Source organism: Bombus huntii, chromosome 10 (genome assembly GCF_024542735.1).
Source record: "Bombus huntii isolate Logan2020A chromosome 10, iyBomHunt1.1, whole genome shotgun sequence".
NCBI classification, from domain to species: domain Eukaryota; kingdom Metazoa; phylum Arthropoda; class Insecta; order Hymenoptera; family Apidae; genus Bombus; species Bombus huntii.
Window position 1 is genome coordinate 8,063,745 of NC_066247.1, and position 12,432 is coordinate 8,076,176.

General features: G+C 43.0%; 1 long non-coding RNA gene across 1 annotated transcript in view; it reads right to left on the bottom strand.

Moving 5' to 3' along the window:
• Window positions 1–10,415: 10,415 nt before the first annotated feature.
• Window positions 10,416–12,432, bottom strand: part of LOC126869953 (uncharacterized) — a 40,520-nt gene continuing 38,503 nt past the window's right edge. Inside the window, exons 2-3 of the long non-coding RNA XR_007691059.1 lie at window positions 11,519–11,923; window positions 10,416–11,451 (exon numbers count right to left, since the gene is read on the bottom strand). This is a non-coding gene — a long non-coding RNA (uncharacterized LOC126869953). The remainder of the gene's footprint in view (window positions 11,452–11,518; window positions 11,924–12,432) is intronic.

Consider the following 12,432-nt stretch of genomic DNA (forward strand, 5'->3'; position numbering starts at 1 on the left):
TCGAACTATCGGCCCGGATCGAAGCCACCTCGCTCTCTTTGTTACGTGAGCCAGCAACCAACGATCCAGATATTTGCACGTACATATTCTTCGCTTAATCGCCACGTGGGATGCGATAAGCTTCCAGGTGAAATTAATTCGTACGTCCCTCTAATAAAATCCTCGTCATTATACAGAGAGCTCGAATGTCCAACGTAATAAAAATGTGATCCGCGGGCTTGCAAACATTTTTCAACGCGTCGATACGACGGCGAAATCGTATTAAAAAGGGACAGTTATTAATTAAAATGGACAGCCGGAACGTGAGATAAAAATCACGCTTCGGGCAAACTTTGATCCTATTTTGTTCGCGTTTTCTATCGGTCTAACAAAAGTTGAAGTTTCCACTAAATAAATAGTAAAACAAATAGGTTAAATTTCGCTTTTCCTATATCCCTAACCGATGGTTCGCGACCGTGAACCGTATTTACGACTGAGCCTACCGCGCGTGTTGCTACGGGTCATATGTTGGTGACCGCTTTTCCGAACTGGGAGGGAGTAGTTTAGAAATTATATGCCACCTCGACAACTCGGCAACCTTATAAGCGACCGTGGAACTTGTTGGAAGAAGCAAGAACGGGACATTACCAACGCAGATTCGTCGTTTGAAGTTCGACGGTTGGAAGTTGCGATCGTTTGGAATCTTCCTGGAGGCGAGGAACCGATAACTTGGAGTTCGATAACTTGACGATCCGCTATCCCGCGTCGCGAGACGTCGAAAAAGGAAAGAAATTACGGGGGGGGGGGGAAGGAGGAAGGGAGCCAAGACGGGACGATGAGCTGTTCCCTGCGAAAGTTGAACATGGACAAACGTGTAATTGAAAGTGGCACGGAAGCAATTTCCGACAAAGCGATGAATAATTCAAAATAAAGGGACGTAAAGAAAGGAATCCAGCCGTTCCTGTGTAAAATAATTCAATCGGAATATATTACCCGGGCCATGGCATTAATTCGCGGGAGTAGCGAGAAGCCTCCGGATAGAATTAACTTTATAACTGACTTTTTCTTTAAGGGAAAAGAAAAACCCAGAGGCAATAATTGATAGAGTGACGACACGACGACGTTCTCGTTTTTCTTTCTTAATTTTTTTCTTTTTTCTTTTTTCTTTTTTCTTTTTTCTTTTTTTAATGGGATGTATTATTTCGAATTTTGAGAGCACGGAGAATCTACTTGTTGCTTATTAAAACCTCTAAACGTAATTTAACACGTTCGCATCGGGCCGAAAGTTTTCAGGAACGTCGAAAAATTAGCCGATACGCTCGCTCATAATACAGCCTTCTCTATGCGGAAAAGAAAACTGTGTCACACAGGGAGCGGGGCAGAAGAGCGAGAGGACACACGGCACGGTGAGGAGAATTCTCGAGCTCGAAATTTCCAACGGTGGCTATCGCGGCCGCCCTTCGAACGCCCAGGGCCGCGTCTCTCGTTTTCACCCTCCCTCTCTTGCTCTCTGTGTATCCATAAGGCAGACGTCCTCGGTTCCTTTGACGACGCCGCGTCAACGCTGCCATCCCCATCCACACCCGCGAGCTGCTCTCATTCTCTCCGTCTGTCTCTTTGCCGAAAGTTTGCCGTCGGTAAGTTCGGCATATTGTCGTAACTCCGACGTGCAGGCTTCTCCTCTGTTTCCGTGTATAGGACACGTATTGGTGCGCAGTGTGTACGTGTATCAGCATTGTTCCCGTCCGGAGAACATGCACGGAGAAACTAGTTAGCAACTCCTTCGTTTTGGGAAGAGATACGGGGCCACCTCGCGACCACCATCGAATTCGACCAGCATTGTCTGTCAACGTGCACGAGAAGCGATCATTGCGATTTACCTAGTCCGATGTTATCTACTGTATATAATTCGAGTTCTAGAGGAACAACGAAGGAGATCATGTCCTGGATTAGGTCAGACAGTAAACTCGGACACGAGGATTTCTTGTGGATTATGGTAACATGAATGCCGTTTTTTGGTTGGTTAATCAGGATGTTTTTAGAATAACTTAACGAAGTTCAATTCTAGACGTTCCGCGTATTATGTACGATATTAATAAAATATTGTAAACGAAACATCGATCTACAAACAACTTCGAAGATTTAAAGTTCTTCCACAAAATGTAAACAGTCCAAGGTATAGTTACATCAATGGTTGTCGTCGCTTAATACTTCAATTTGCGATAACGTTATCATGTAGTATATTTGTAGCGATGGATAGTTCCAGAACCTTGAAGAATTATGTTTTTCAATATGCATGTCTTTGATACTGAATGTAGAAAGATTTTCATATGTTAAATGTAAAAGGAAGATGACGATCGCAGGAAGCTTTTTCCACCTATCCGTGAGGAATTAATCTGATAGCGAAGATCAAGAGGGTTAATATTTACGTCAATCCGAATGGAGATCGATAGAGAAACGTGCGATTACGGGAGACAGGAAAGGTGTTGGATAAATGTTTGTCGAATTACTCGTCCTGGTGATAAGACATGGATGTTTGAAGAGGTAACCAAAGAAGAGAAGATTATTCTGAAATCTAGAAGAATCTTTCCGAGCAATTTCAAAGCAATTTCCTATATTCGAAATTTCTTTGGTGGAGTATACCGGCATACTTCGACATACTTCTCACCAAGATATTTCATCGCTGCCGGTGAACTTTGAAACCGTTTCGCTGTTTCCAACGGAGGGCGATGCGCATTGACTTTGTAATTTGCTCGTCGCTACCACGTTCCCAAAGTTAACGCGATCGAAACGCTTGCGATTTCTAGGATGTTTACGCGATCCGTTTAATTGGCGTTAAAACCCTTTGTTCCGCTCCTCGAACTCGTCAGGATTTCGATATCACGCTGGATGCAAATGTTTCTACGGATCGACAAAGGGAAACTTCCCTGCATTAGGCTCTTTCCACGGCGCAATAACTCAGCCGATAAAGCTTCGTTTACGAGGTCCACGCGAGAGTGATTGCCGAGGAACTATGAGTTCCTGTTATTTATTGATGGCACGTAAAAAGAAAAGAATAGAAAAAGGGCAGAAAAAGAAGAAAAAGGCGTTATCCGAACTGTGATAAATTTCGTCGTCTAAGGGTCCTTTTACGAGGTCAGTCACCGTAAAATTACGCATTAAAATTAGCTCGGAGATTTTCTTAAATTTAGCCACGCGAGCTCTCTGGTATCGGGCCCAGCTAACAATAAGTGGAGTGCATAAAAACTCTTTGTGGGGAAGGTTCGTGAACTCTAGCGCGAGACTTTGCGTGCAAGGTCGGAAAGAAAAGGAATAGGTCATCCTGCTGCTAGATTCTGTTGGAAGGAATCGTATTTCCATCGTGAATCATCCTCGAATATTTCATGAAGTACCTTCCTGTATATCGTGTTTCGAATTACTTTTGCTGTAATGCAGACTCGATGAAGATTCTTTTACCTTCACCAGTAATTGCATTCGCCGTTATATGAAGTCGGTAAAGGATTATAGAGATTGGTGGAAATGTTTCTGACCACAAGGTGGAACGACTCTCCGTACTCGATTATGCTTTTTCGAGAAGGCCTTTCGGTATCATCCATTTCGCATCGAGAGGTTAATCTATTTACTAAAATCTACCTAATTAATCAAGGGGGTAAATTTGATTCAGAAACGAGATCTAGCTGGAAACTGGATGTAGTATATAACGCGGCAATAATTTCCACGAAGTATGGCGATTCGAACGAACTCATTTCAATGTGCGTAAACAACATTTCATCTCCGTGATTTCCATCAATGAAAATTTTCCACGATAACGCGGAACGTCACAATTACGATGAATACCGGAGAATTATTGTATGTTCTGTTCGCGACCGTTCGACTTGGTCAATAACGGGCAAATGACTAATACGACGAAGCGTACATAGTCATAACGCAAACAGGAAACGTAATGCTCGTATACGTATACGTCGTATTACGTATTGTTACGGTAACAGCGGCGGAGAAGGCGGTAAGGGAACGAAGATGATACGCAATCCACGCGTCTGTTGTCTCTGTTCAACTACGATTCTCCATCGTCCGTCGAATCTGTCTCATTCACCATACATTAAGTTTCCGATTTTCTTACAGTATGATTCTTAGGTATTGGGACACGTCAATTTATTTGCAACAACAGCAATACTTATTATGTTCTTACGGAATTCACAAAAAGTACATTTTAATTAATTGGTATTTTTTATCAAATTTCATATAAAAAATAACGTGACAGATAACACTTTTCTTACAATGCTTCAAATTTTAGAGGTGTATGTAAACTTTTGCTTCCGACTGTATATACGAATCAAAGAATCATAAATCTTCTGAGAATTTTTTATTTCGACCATCTCCACTACTTCATCATCAATCATCATCGTGCTGTTCTTGGAAAGCTGTTACGTTTGTAATTCTTCTCGGGGAATGTATTAGACGATTCTATCACTTGTATTTAAGATAGGAATCCATCAGTTCTTAGAATCGTGGTAAATACAAATTGTTCGCTTAGTAACGATTATGATGAAAGAGGAACAAAGATCGGAGGAAGTAAAATTCTGGAAGAACCGTTGAAAGCAAGTGCAACAATTTTCGCGTCGTTTCGAAGAATGGCTCCCTTTTCCGTTATTCGATTCGCGACTATAAACCGCGGTTTGTGTATCGTGGCATCGTAAAACATCAGATACGTTTCACTGGCTGACGTTGCACACGTAAATCGTTCGTTCTGTAGTCTATGAAAATCCAAGAAATCTTTGAGCAATCACGTAAAAGTAAGGAACACGCGGTAGTAAAAAGGTTATATTTCGCGTGTACAATACCATCAGTGTGTCTGAGACGAAATTAGTTAAGGGATAAGGGTTGAACGTATTCGTTATATCAGCACGCAGAACCATTTCGAACGAGGCGCTCGTAAAACTCTACGTTCCATCCGTTTTCTTCTTTGTATTTCGACAGCTGAAACCCGATCGAATTCTTTTCTTACGTCGTTAATGGATCGCTCAAATTTTCAGCGGTACGAGGAATTGTTTGAAATATTCCAAGGGGAATCGGCGGTCTGGTAAATATACGATATAATGGGGAAAAACGCGGACTCGCTGGCCGTTTGTTAATTTCCTGTTTGTGGGAGCGTCCTTGGGGAACCTGTGGACGAATGAAATTACTCTGGTCGTGAAACATTGCCACCAGCTGCCTCGAGTGCTGCTTTTTAACATAACGAATATTTAAAGGTTCGAATAACGAGCTGGGTACAAGCACGCAGGACGAGTTCGAAACCAATTTTTAGAAAACACCAATAATTTTCTCCTACCTGGAAATTGACTCGTAACTCGATGTAATTTTCGTTGATATCGTGTAGATAGCTACCAGGTTCTTTTCCGGAAAATAGATTAACAACAGTCGGTTCCGAACGAACCGCAGATACTTGTGGCGATTTTAGTTCGCACAGTCCATTTTGGGAGGAAGTTACTTTGCCGTTTTAGCTTGACCCTTTCTCGTTTTCTCTCACTCTCTTTCTTTCTCTCTCACTCTCTCCCGATCTCTCTTTCTGCGCCACCAACCTTCACGACTCGATCTAAATCGATCTAACATTCCACCCTGCGGATACGTCGAATGGTTTATGGTAGACCTCGGGGCTTCAAACATTTCCTTCAGCTTCCAACGTGATGTGTCCAGGCGACCGTCGAACCGCACTCGTGTGCACTTTTCCACGATTTTCCATCGAGTTTCTACGTGTCGGAATTTTGGGAACGCTGGTCTACGGAATTTCGCACCGCGCTGAGATATACGTGAATTCGATTTTCATTTTGGTCTGCAGAACGCTATGCAGTTGCTGATTACAGAATTCCAGAGCTGGATTAATATTTGTTATTACAGAGAAATTTTTCAATATTTTTAAACGGTGAAATATTTTTAACAGTTGGTTTTGGGGTTTTATTGGATTTTGTTCCAAAACGGCAATCGAATAAATTACCTGCGGTTTCAAATGAAACTCTGCTAATAACGTCCCCTATTCTTCAGTCATACAGTCAAAGAAAGTATTTCGATTTACTGCAAGACGGTTTATTTTCCGCTATCTCGCTAAAAAGTTCTTGCTCAAGATTTCTGCTTCACCGTCCCAAGATCTGAATCATTTTATACCACCAGGACCATTATTTATCGTGACGCAAGTGTATTGTTAAATTTTCTTTCAACCTCTCCGCTCTTCTAGCGGAAGTGGCAGTATTCTCGGTCGCAGAGGACGCGGGTCGCCGGAAATAATGCTTTAAACCGATAGTATCTTCAACTTCCCGTGTCTCGGAACCCATGTGGAGCGGTTCAAAAAATTACGTCCGACAAATCAACTCATTCCTTTTCCTTCGATCGAATCTTCCACCCCCTAAAATTCGCCATATTTCTTTGCCTTGACCATTCACCTTAATTCTGTTCCGATATACACATTCTGAAATTAGTGAAATTCATAAAAACATAAATTCGCATAAACGTGCACAATCTATTAATAATTTTTCACGCTGCACCTAGCAGCACGAAGCATGATTAGAAACAAACAGAAAATCTTCACGTTGAATATCGAATAGGATACCATGTTTGCCCAATTTTCCCGATACTAAGAGGCGTAAGTGGGGGTTGCTCGCGGAACAGAACCAAAGGAAAAAGGCGATGCAGCGAGTTGTGAGACAAGCAAGGAGAAGACAAGGCGCTTTTTAAGCGCTCGCAGGGCAAGTTGGCTGAAGAGAGCGAGGGGTGCGGACCTAGAGGTGATGGACGCGCACCGGTCGTCTGACACGACCCCTTTTCCACGTGTTGCTCGCCTCTTCGTCGTCCCAGTGAACCGGCAGAGTGCTGCTAACGAGGACCCCGCCCTTGTGACGTCATACTGAGTCGCGCTTGCGTGTGCGTGACCGTATATGCAACCATGTACTCACGCACACTCGAGCGAGCACTCGAGCGAACACTGCGTGCGCGAACACGCATGCACGCCACGGAACTAGTGTGCGTCATACCCTCACTCCCTTCACTCGACTCGCTTGATTTCTTTACGCCGACTTTTTCCACGACCCTCCCGCATCCCGGTGTTCTCCTCTTCCCTCCGTCTTTTTTCCTCCATCGTTTAGTTCACCGTGTTCACCCCTCTTTTTCTTCCTTCCACTTTTTCTTCTCCTTACCCTTCTTTCAACTTTATTTTCGTGACGTTTGTGGTCGGATGAATACATAGGGAACCATGTCTTTTTGCACTTGCTCTTCCCTCCAGATTTATTCGAATTGTTAAGCTGTTCGGCTATCTGTAGGTCTCATCAGTGAAACGATTGCCCCTTACAAAGTAAGCAAGAAACACGAGACTGTTGATACTAATTGGATTGAATGAAGCCTGCTTGCACTAAGAGAATCGGAGAGAGTTAACAATTATGAATTTATATTTTGTTTCCGCGACAAATGTATCGCTTTAACGTCTTTAAACACCGATATTTGTCATGCTTTTATCATATGTTCGGAATAACTCTTGTCCTTAAATGTTTCTACCTACGTTCTCTATCACCTACAGGCACGTCGCAGCCCTTATTTTCTCATTTACCCTTCGTCTTTCTATTCCACCCTCCGAGCGCCGTGTGTTCGAACCGACATCGTTTATCCGACCTTCTTCTCTTTTCCACTTTGCTGGCACATACAAGCAGGTTGACGTGTATGCACAGTTGGACAGGGGTGGGCAGGAAAAATAGCGAAAACGGTGGATGGGGAAACGAAACGTTGAGAGACAAATGGAGAAGAAAGCGAGAAAGCACGCGAGGCAGGAAAATAGAAAGAACAGACGGGGTCACGAGGGAAGAAGTAGAAGGCCAGTTTGCCTCGCCGTGGAGGGCGCGAGGGGGTGTATCGACCTCTACCAGATTCTACCCTAACCATGAGCGGGGTGGAGGGTGGCGGCATCGTAGTAATGGTGAAAACGATGGTAGGGGTGTGGTGACGTCATGAATATGCGAAAGAAAGAGAGAAAAGGACGCGAGGGGCGAGGAGCGAAGTTTGCAGAGTAGGCCGACGCATACACACGCGTTCCGGCCACGTCGGTGGGACTTGTATCTCGAGCATCTGCTGACGCGATTCTCGATCCGTCCAATCGATTTACGATCGCGCTCTTTCTCTCTCTCTCTCTCTCTCTCTCTCTCTCTCTTTCCTTACCGTGCAACGCTCGTGAATCGGAGAACTCTTGATTGCTGTTTGATTATTGAAACTCACCGGCCTGCTAGTTGGTGCCGACACATTTTCTGGACATCCGAGCACAGGGCTAACGTCATTGACCGATGACGTCGAGACGTCAACGAGAACTATGATTTGTGAAACATAGATCTGTACGTGTGTTTGTATGCGAATGCATGAGGACTATCTGAGTTTAGGTTTACGATGGTCACTCAAACGATCAGGTCATTGGAACAGTCGAAAACTCAAGACGCATCGACCTAGGCCTAACGCTTAGTATTAGTGAATTCACACGTTACAGGTTGTGAAATTCCGTTGCATAAGCAGCTTTTGCAATTTTATAAATTACAGATTACGTCGCTAATATTACTTCGTTCCGCTACACTGTTGTATGCAATCTAAAGACACAAAGTATAACAAGCGACTGACGTGTATCTTGTGCAATCTACTTATGCAATTTTATTTGTTTCGTTAATAGTATTGTGCAGGTATTTACTAGTGAATTTATTAGTATAGCTGTAACGTGTAAATTGTAAAATTTCACTAACAATATTAATTCGAGCAAGCAAGAACCACTTAGCAACAAGATCCGTGACGAACGATCTTTGACAATGATTTAAGATTTTTTTTTTTTTGAAGAGACTGTCTGGGTGATGGTTTGGTAATAAAGACACGGATAAAAGAAAGCCAGCCTTTCAGATTAAGGAACCGGGTCGATTTCATCGTTCCACAGAGTTAACTCGCGCGAAAAGAACTACATAGTCGTTTGTAATTGTCATTTTCCGTTTAATTGGCCAGGAACGTTGTAACCCGTTTATTAGAAGCGTATTATTTTCGAGCTGCAGAAGTCGCATTGATGACTGGCAGCTCCCTTAATCAGCACCAGCAGGCATCGCGTCGCGGCTGCTAATTCAATTCTTTCCTGGAAGGAAACTTCTCTCACCGCTAGTACAGTAATACTGAAACGCTTCCGGAAATGTATTCTGCATTTCCCTCCGTGCAAATGCATTTCGGTTCCTTTGCACTCAGCTCTGGGAATTACGCGAGACATCGAGTGCGCGCCTGCTCGAATCAAACTGGTCGAAAGAATAACGCAGTGGCTAATGGGAAGCTCATTGTTGAACTAGCTGAAAGCTGCATCCGCGAATTGGCTATAATTAGATGACCACTCGCAGTCCATCTGCCGCAGGACAAACATTCCACGCTAGTATGCAAGTAGACTCGATCAATGCTTCTGTTGCGGCGATGGTTTGACCGAATGGTAGCAATTTGATGATTCAGAAGATGTTTCATCAACAGGAACACGATCGAGTTCGTTGAATTTTCCTTAACACTTTTACGGCGGGCAACACGTGTGAGGGACCTTGACTAGCAGTAATTATAATAGTGTACAAGCGCACAAAAATGATTGCAAAATGAAACAGGTGTTCGCAGAACATTGAGAAGAAACAGAGATATGACAAAGTGTTTAGGAAATATAAATTTAAAGGAGAATGCAACAGGATTCCGCAGAAGAACGAGAAACCTACCCAAACAAAAAATTTTTTTTCGATTATACTTCTCCTTCGTCGAGATCGATTCTCGGTAGTGACGCACAAAAGTCTTCCAACGTGTGTGTCGAGTCTAGGGAAACGTTTCTCGATTACCTTCTTTCCGCGCGAAAAGTGTCTGTTCGTGACTCGTTTTCTCTACGATCGAGATTTCCTCTGTGACTGACATTCAGTAAAAACACGGCCAATAGACACTACTTGTCGCTGCGGTTGGAAATCTGGTGGCAGTTGCACCAAAGAGGGAAAATTATCCTTTTTGGAAATGAAAATCGTGTTACGCCACTAGTAAGAGACTTGCCAATACTCTTAAGTCGACGTGATGTCTGGTGACTGACGCCGTCTCCGCGGGACGTTTTGCGGCCTCTTTTCTGGCCTGTAGCTTTCGCGGATATTCATGAGCAGCAACGTCGAGTGTCCCAGGAGCTCGGTAAAGAATCGACGCGAAATTGTTAGAGATTGTTCTCCGTTTGACAAGCCCTGTCAGCGCCCGAATCGATCGACCGCTGGCGAGATTACGGCGCACATCCGATATAAAGGAGTTGTCTGCCGGGCCGAGTGACGAGATAAGACATTTTGGGGCGTGTTGGCGTTAAAATATGCTGATACATCGTCGAAGAAGGGTGTTGAAGGACATACAATGCCGGTCATAAGTATTAGGGCACCCTGTCGTTATATTTATTGGAAAACTCTAACAAATTTTATTTTATTTAATATTTTGCATACGGCGAATATAATGTACAAGTAATAAATTTATAAGAGCTGGATGAAAATATAATATATTTACAGTGAAACAACTAGACAACAGAAAAGTATTTAATTCTTAGAAGATCAGTAGCTATCGCAACACTTATAGTTATTAGTATAGATATCTTGTGCTCTGCAGAGTCAACGCAGGATAAAGTGCTAGGGAAAGAAAAATTCCAAATCTGACACTTCTATAGCCTGGCATTGTAGAATTTTTGGAATGAAGGCTCCCCCGTGTATGAGTCGCGTCTTTGAGGAAACTGTGTTTCGACATTGTGCCAGCATGGCAGCTGGCTTTATCAGGAGTTGATTGACATCAGTATATCAGTCAATGATCAGTCTCTGATGAAGCTAACTACAGTGCTAGCAAATCGTCGAAACACATGTTCTTCAAGGACGTGACAAAAGTGCTGTAACCTCCTAACGTTGGTCTCTTTTGTGTGTAGATCGTTGCTGTAAAATATTCGCGGATAAAACGAATCGGCCACGCGGATCGATCGCCGTCGAAGGAATTGAATTGCTAATTCGATCAATTATTCTCTTCGGTTGTTGGTCATGTAAAATTGAAACCGTTCACACGTAGCCGTCGATCGGCCATGAAACGAATTGGTCTCGTCTTCGGCTATGGCGTAAACCGTAGCCGGCGCATTCGAGGGAAAATAGGAGAAAATAAAATACAAACAAACGGCTGCGAAACAAATTCTCCGACGAACTTCCATAAAAAGTTTATTACGTCGTATAGCCTTAAATGATCCGGAAATTTTGACATCGTTGCGCGTTTTACGAGATTTTTACGCGACTGCGTTTCGTGCGACAAGTAGAACCAGCAGACAGCGAAATGAAAAACCGTTCGAGGAAAACGAAAGGAGCGTTTCATGAGCGGCAATTTCCAGCTTCCTTCGACGCGTTCCTCGCGAAATTGACGCGTCTGCTTCTCGCGTGGCATTCAACGATGGAACGCGCGCGCCTGTAAATAGAGAGAACGCCGTTACCTAATTATCCGTAAAGTTTATCCATCGATCATGCCTGCTCACCTGTCATAAGCAGCACCCGAGGCGACTCCCGTCCTGCTTTCCAAATTTAGAAAAAATTCCCTGTCGAATGCCTCGAAGTACGCGCCACGTTACGGAACTCACTTACTCGAATCTGTTCTTCTTCGTTGTCCCTTCTTTCGAAGAGTCGACACGTTCAAAAAGGGTGCGGGAGCAGCTGTCGAATTCCGTTTTCGAGGAAAAACTTTCCTTTCCTTCGAATACCTCTTCCAGACGAAGAAACTTCCACAAAGACATGGAAAATTAAAACTGAACAGAAACGATCTTCCCCTCCCTCGAGTGAAAATTTCTGGACTTCTGAGAATTGTCCTTTGACACTGTGCATAAGAATTCACCTTGGATCTTAGCTGATGCTGGTGTCTTGACAGAAGAGCGAAGTAAACTTCTCTAGAGAAGAAGATAAATATTATTCAAATTCTATGAATGAAAAGACGAGAAGCAGCTAAAAGAACAACGGTAAAATAAGTAACATTTTCGAAAGTATTTTTATAAAATAACAAAGACTAGTATCGCGTGTATGTAAAACAACGTTGACATTATATATAAAACTTGTAATATGAACCATTTTTCCTATAAGATCGATCTCCGACTACTACTACAAGTTGGGAATCGAAGGTCAAGAACACGAGCTCGATGGCTGAGTAGGTACGGTTCTTGTCTACTGTGTGTTAGGTTCGAGTTCGATCCCCGATGGTTGTTCGGTTTTATTTCATCTGATTTTTCATTTCTCAAAAATTAAGTACACCATGAATTCATTCATCTCTACGGTCTTCTAATAGATTTTCTACTTTGAAAGTTAAATTTTAAGAAATATTCATCGCAGAAGAGAGGAGGAAGAGTATTATAAATAGTGTGTAAAAGGTAGTAAATATCCATGTGCTTAGGCGTCCATTTAG